Raw genomic sequence first — 7779 nt, 5'->3', positions numbered from 1 at the left:
AACTGATGGCCTAGCAGAGCATACAGTGACAGAGGATAATCAGCATCATGTCCTAATGATTATCCGTTTTTGCTTCTGAAATGGAAAGACATTTGCATTCAGGACAATTAGCTGATGTTCTTTTCTAGATTGATTTACAATGCCTGTTGGTGCTTGAAATTCCAACAACACCACTATGACAAAAGATGTCCAATGGTCAGAGCCACAGTAACACTGAATAAAGAGACTGCCCGGGAAAGTAGAAAATATGTATCGGTTGTGTATGTGTCCATCTACTCTACTACTATTTATCTGACAGGTGGATTTTCAACATAAAAAGAGGAGGAAGACATAATCAAAGAGAGCATAATTAGATGAGAAGAAAGTGAAAGAATGAAGGACATGATATGTTTCTTTAAGGGGAAAATTTTGATTAGTTACTACAAAAGACATGGTGATGGCATATCTGGGTTAGACTAGTAATTCAGGAGGGGGTGGTGGGCAGACTCATTGCATTGTTAAAGATAGCAAACCCACAGAATTTGGTTTTCACAAAAATGGAGAGGAAGATCAAAACCTTTGGTATGTTTATTTACTTTCCTTCTTCTTAATTACACTTTCATGATAGAACAAATACGACACTGCATGAAGATGCTCTCCATACCCAACCATTAGCAATGTTGTTTTTCCTTTGGCATTTCAACACTTAACGTAAAAAATTATATCTGCACTCGTGCCACAACAAGGAGGCAAAATATCTTCAAAAGTGCAACACTTGTTGCTACACTTTTTCTGTAGTTTGAAAGTGTGGATAATGGTTTTTCACTGTAGCTTTTCATGACCTCTACATGCAATAATACGACTGCTACCAAAACGTAGCAAAGTCTGTTAAAGCCATTAACACAATTGCATAAACTAGCAATTCCAAATAATATTTCCTGTTTATATGAATAGTGATAAAGTATCATGGATTGTTTACTCAAACAAATAACTTGTTTCCAGACCCACACCATCAAAGTAAAAAAATGCAACTCTTGTTGGACGATAGATACTGGTAGGGCTTAAGCAATATTCTGTAATTGCTGCACATTTCCAGCATACATGTCATTTGCACTTGTTGAATATTATTTAAAAAAATGATATTAAAGTTCGTCAATAAGTGACAATGCTCTGAGAACAGATATGGTCCTCCTCGACAGTACTTAATTTCCACTCAACTATATAATGTTGAGCTAGTTCACTTGCATGCAAGTCCAATCACGTTCTACTCCTCCCACCATTACAAACAGCACACAAAATTAGCTAATTAAAGGACAAAGATAACATAAAATAACATGTTGACGTAAACTTTTTACTGATTTGTTGTAAAAGAGGACAGATAACTTATTTTTGCGTGTTTTTATTTTCCTGTTATACAAATTCATATTATGTTTACTATAGATGACAGATAGTAAAAAAAATTAGAAAGACCAGCCATTTGTTACTTTGTCTCTGTGCTATACAGACGGTGGCAATTGCACTTATTATATGTCAGAAGAATTTATGGTATGGAGTCAGGTACGTGGTCTAGCATGAACTATGACTTTTTTCTTGCTCTCAACATAAATACAGCACTGTAAATAACGGACCAAATGCAGCTCGTCTAACTAAATAAAGCTGCACTAGTTAGTTCAGATGCTATAGATTCACCAATTTTGCTCACATGCATACCTGATGCCGGGAATGGTCTGTGGAAGCAAGCAAATCATTGCGATGCACGAATTACAGATAAACCAATTCAGGCGATCTCCTACTCAGCAGTGATCTCAGAGAAATCTGGTCTCACCAGTAGTAGAGCCTCCGTATCATGTATCACTTTGGTATACTACTTTAAATAAATGATTCATAGACTGGCAACCTGGAAATCATGGGACTTAAGTCCTGCCCTTTTAGACTTTGAATGCACATTTTCCCACTGCAGCTTTATTAAAGGGACAGTGCATCCACCAACTGTGGAAAAAGTACACTAGGATCCACACTAAGTGTCCAAAGATGTATGGGCTGTGGGGTAAGCTGGGGATTCCCCCAAGGGGTCTCTGGCCTGTCGAGAGACTACAGCCTTTCTGTTGGAATCCAGGCTGAGAGACAAGCTATCCATCAGGCCTCAACTCACACACTACATGAGGCAGAGGGAGAAAAAAAACAGGGATGATTAATGTGCCTTCTGTGTGGTCAGTCTCCATCTCCAGCACACACACACACACACACACACAAGCAGAGCATCAGATGTGTATGCACTCTCACACAAAAATGGACATTTACATGTATACCAACCTACGCAGGTGTTTGCACACGAGCAGAAACATGCACACAGACACACATCATCACCATAAGGCTACATTCCAGAGGACCGTAGATTCAAATCTGAGCTCAACTCCTCTCTTGGCTAACCTCTCTGTGCTGAATGGAGGGGTATTGACTAAAGAGCGAGACAGCTGGCTTTTATTAATAAATGCCCCTGCTGAGCCAACAGAAAGACTCACAGCACGATGCACACAGCACACAGAAACAACCGAACTCACTATAACTTCCATCACCATAGCTAACCATAACTCATCACCAGGTGTTGAGTTAATTTGATTGTCTCAGTTACTGAGGAACAGGAACATATGAAGGGATTATTTAAAATAAAAATGCATATTTGGAACATAATTGCTATGTAAAATTGAAGAGTTAGTATTTTAGAAATCAAACTTACTATTGAGAAACTGAAACATAATTATTTTCTCCACAGACAAATACACATCACATCCCAAGGTAATGTATAAGCATAATGCAATAAAAAACATAAATGAAGAAAACCGAAAAATCCAATCCTATTATATCATGACAAAAATATTATGATGCAGGAATTTGGCTAGGGTACACCACTTAGATTTATGTTCAAACCTCTCCCACAACTCCCACTTAAATACCTCAATTTTAAATTTGACAGGGGTCCAGGCGTCTGTAAAATGAAAGCTCCTCTGATTCTTTCCTAATGGTCCTTTTCCAAGCAAGTCTGTACAACTGAATGAATACAATGGGGATCTGTTCCATTGTGAAAGAACAGGGTAGTTTGGCCATTAAAAGCTCCACACTCAAGTGGATTCATTTTTGTCTGGCCACAAAGGATGTCAGCGAGCTCATAAGCCGCACATTAATATGACCACAGATCAATGGGGCTGTGAGCAGTCTGAAGGTATTGTTGATGTATTGGCTGGATTTATGGGGCTGCAGAGATGGATATGGGTTAGGGTTGACTGGAAGACCTCTAACCCTTTGAAAGTGCTAACTAGTGTTATTGATGAGTGCAGGAACAATTTATGGAAAATATAAAGACATTTAGATTAAAGGTTCTAATTTCAGAGAGTAATTCACTAGAATGAATTGAGTGATGACCACTAAAATGTTATAGGACCTATTTTACACAATTTGGAAATATGTATTTCTGTATGTCCAAATGTTTTAAACCACCTCTGAAATCTGAAATCATATGAACGGACAGAGGACAACATAAGAAAACGGCTGATAGGGCATTCTATGTTTCAATGATGTCATGGGAAATGTTACACATGTGAACCAAGCAATTTAACAAACAAACAAGTGTGAAGCAGATTTTTATTATTTTTGACGGATGCTTCAATGATGTGGAACATTGTCTCATCTATGTAACTAAATCTAAATGAAATGAAATGAAATGAAACCCGTTGAGCCATTGAGTGTACAGCAAATTATCTTTGTTTAATTATTTACTGTAATTGTTTTAGTGCTGCCTTGCTGCAAAAGGAAATGTCTTTGGTAGATCGGAACTGAACTGAATGAAACACTATATTCACAATTGAGGTTGTAAGACTAAATTGTGGATGAAATATACCACAATTTAGTGGGTTGGTTCAGGAATATCGTTGAAACAACCTTGAAACTCCGTCAGAAACGATATAAATCAATATGATAACATTTCAAGACTCACAATATGATTAAAGAACCTGTTTAAACAGGATTTATTTTTGTGATTAATTCAATGTAAACAGATAAATTATCACATTACAAAACCTATGCAACAGACATTTTCACTTGCATGAAGAAAAATAAGAGTTTAAGACTAAATTCCACATTTAATGACTTCCTTTTTTTCTATTTGGGGATGCTGAGCTCTCATTTTTTATGTAAATCACTTTTCAGTACGGGTGCTGCTTTAACATCTTTTCCTCTGGATTTTCTCTTTCCTTTGTTTAGCCACAGTGGATATTTATTTATGAGAAACTGTCACAGATTGTTACTTCAAGCAAGCCGAAGGTTGGGGCGTATTTTGAACCAGCATTGAATCTGACATATCAGAACGGGTAATGGAAAAATATCCAGTGGTACCCGAGCTGGAGTGGTTTTTAGGACCGTTCTGTCTGTTACTCTGTCCCAGTCTGGGGGTGGCTACGCTGGCCCCAGTCCCCGGACTATCAGTCAGGCTGATGTATAGGTCCACAGGGTACAAATGAAACCTGTCACAACAAGGGTAATGATGTCAGAGTCACTATAGCTCACTGCTAGAGGAGCAGAGGAAGGGGGACGAGGTGATAGGAGGATGTGAAGAAGAGAAGAGGGTCGAGAAGAGAGAATGGAAAGAAATGAGGAGGAGACTGAGTTGAAAGTAAGGCAGGAAGCAGGTTTTTTTTTTTAACCTAGACCCTATTTTCCTATGGTTTTGTATGTAAGTGGAACAACAATCTTTGAAATTGGTCCAGTATTAAGCTTGAACGCTGTAACCGGCAGCCACAGACTGGGCTGCAACGTAGCAAATGTCCGCTGTTTTTGCCACTAAAAGGGTCAGATTATCATGACAACATTATGGAAAGGATCCCTACAGAGATAGACCTTTTTAAAACCTCTTTGAGACCTTTCTGTTTACCCAGAAACAGCTCTGAGGTCGCTTGCGCTTAACCCACCAGACTCCATTAAAAAAAAAAAAAACTTTTTAGCGTGTATAGAGCCAACATATCTCCACATGTAAATTGGTAAACTATGTGTTTATTTCAACCAAAACTAGAGTTGTGATGGTTGGAAAAGAGGAAAGACGATCGAAAACAGCTTTTCATAGTTTTATTTTTTTCTGTCAACTTTGAATGAAGTGTATTTTTCCTTTTTCCATCTTCATCCGCTTATCCGGGGTCGGGTCGCGGGGGTAGCAGCTCCAGCAGGGGACCCCAAACTTCCCTTTCCCGGGCCACATTAACCAGCTCCGACTGGGGGATCCCGAGGCGTTCCCAAGCCAGGTTAGAGATATAATCCCTCCACCTAGTCCTGGGTCTCCCCCGAGGCCTCCTCCCAGCTGGATGTGCCTGGAACACCTCCCTAGGGAGGCGCCCAGGGGGCATCCTTACCAGATGCCCGAACCACCTCAACTGGCTCCTTTCGACGCAAAGGAGCAGCGGCTCTACTCCGAGCTCCTCACGGATAACTGAGCTTCTCACCCTATCTCTAAGGAAGACGCCAGCTACCCTCCTGAGGAAACCCATTTCGGCCGCTTGTACCCTGGATCTTGTTCTTTCGGTCATGACCCAGCCTTCATGACCATAGGTGAGGGTAGGAACAAAAACTGACCGGTATATTGAAAGCTTTGCCTTCTGGCTCAGCTCTCTTTTCGTCACAACGGTGCGATAAATTGAATGTAATACCGCACCTGCTGTGCCGATTCTCCGACCAATCTCCCGCTCCATTGTCCCCTCACTCGCGAACAAGTCCCCAAAGTACTTGAACTCCTTCACTTGGGGTAAGGACTCATTCCCTACCTGGAGAAGGCACTCCATCGGTTTCCTGCTGAGAACCATGGCCTCCGATTTAGAGGTGCTGATCCTCATCCCAGCCGCTTCACACTCGGCTGCGAACCGATCCAGTGAGTGCTGAAGGTCACAGGCCGATGATGCCATCAGGACCACATCATCTGCAAAAAAGCAGCGATGAGATCCCCAGCCCACCGAACTGCAACCCCTCTCCACCCCCGACTACGCCTCGATATCCTGTCCATAAATACTACAAACAGGACTGGTGACAAAGCGCAGCCCCTGGCGGAGGCCAACTCTCACCTGAAACGAGTCCCGACTTACTGCCGAGAACCCGGACACAGCTCTCGCTTTGGTCGTACAGAGATTGGATGGCCCTGAGAAGGGACCCCTCACCCCGTACTCCTGCAGCACCTCCCACAGTATCTCCCGGGGCACCCAGTCATACGCCTTCTCCAGATCCACAAAACACATGTAGACTGGTTGGGCATACTCCCAGGCTCCCTCCAGGATCCTTGCGAGAGTAAAGATCTGGTCCGTTGTTCCACGACCAGGACGGAATCCGCATTGTTCCTCTTCAACCTGAGATTCGACTATCGACCGAACCCTCCTTTCCAGCACCTTGGAGTAGACTTTACCGGGGAGGCTGAGAAGTGTGATACCCCTGTAGTGGCACACACCCTCTGGTCCCCCCTTTTTAAAAAGGGGAACCACCACCCCGGTCTGCCACTCCTTAGGAACCGTCCCAGACTTCCTCGCAATGTTGAAGAGGCGTGTCAACCAAGACAACCCCTCCACACCCAGAGCTTTAAGCATTTCTGGACGGATCTCATCAATTCCTGGTGCTTTGCCACTGTGGAGTTGTTTAACTACCTCAGCAACCTCCACCAGGGAAATTGATGCCAATCCCCCCTCATCCTCCAGCTCTGCCTCTACCATAGAGGGCGTATTAGTCGGATTTAGGAGTTCCTCAAAGTGCTCCTTCCACCGCCCTATTACCTCCTCAGTTGAGGTCAACAGCGTCCCATCCTTACTGTACACAGCTTGGATGGTTCACCGCTTCCCCCTCCTGAGGTGGCGAACGGTTTTCCAGAAGTACCTTGGTGCCGACCGAAAGTCCTTCTCCATGTCTTCTCCGAACTTCTCCCACACACGCTGCTTTGCCTCTTTCACGGCAGAGGCTGCAGCCCTTCGGGCCCTTCGGTACCTTGCAACTGCCTCCGGAGTCGTCTGGGATAACATATCCCGGAAAGACTCCTTCTTCAGTCGGACGGCTTCCCTGACCACCGGTGTTGTTTGTTCGTGGGTTACCGCCCCTTGAGGTACCTAAGACCCTAAGACCACAGCTCCTCACCGCAGCTTCAGCAATGGAAACTTTGAACATTGTCCACTCGGGTTCAATGCCCCCAGCCTCCACAGGGATGCACGAAAAGCTCCGCCGGAGGTGTGAGTTGAAAGTCTGTCGGACAGGGGCCTCCTCCAGACGCTCCCAATTTACCCGCACTACCCGTTTGGGCTTACCAGGTCTGTCCAGAGTCTTCCCCCACCCCCTGACCCAACTCACCACCAGATGGTGATCGGTTGACAGCTCCGCCCCTCTCTTCACCCGAGTGTCCAAAACATATGGCCTCAGATCAGATGAAACGATTATAAAATCGATCATTGACCTTTGGCCTAGGGTGCTCTGGTACCACGTACACTTACGAGCATCCCTATGTTCGAACATGGTGTTCGTTATAGACAATCCATGACTAGCACAGAAGTCCAACAACAAACAACCACTCTGGTTTAGATCAGGGAGGCCGTTCCTCCCAATCACGCCTCTCATGTGTCTCCATCATTACCCACGTGCGCGTTGAAGTCCCCCCAGCAGAACTATGGAGTCCCGACTGGAGCCCCATGCAGGACTCCACTCAAGGTCTCCAAGAAGGCCGAATACTCTGAACTCTTGTTTGGTGCATATGCACAAACAACAGTCAGAGTTTTCCCCCCCCACAACCCGCAG

This window comes from Sander vitreus, chromosome 9, assembly GCF_031162955.1.
Source record: "Sander vitreus isolate 19-12246 chromosome 9, sanVit1, whole genome shotgun sequence".
NCBI classification, from domain to species: domain Eukaryota; kingdom Metazoa; phylum Chordata; class Actinopteri; order Perciformes; family Percidae; genus Sander; species Sander vitreus.
Note: the sequence above shows the minus strand (reverse complement) of the source record.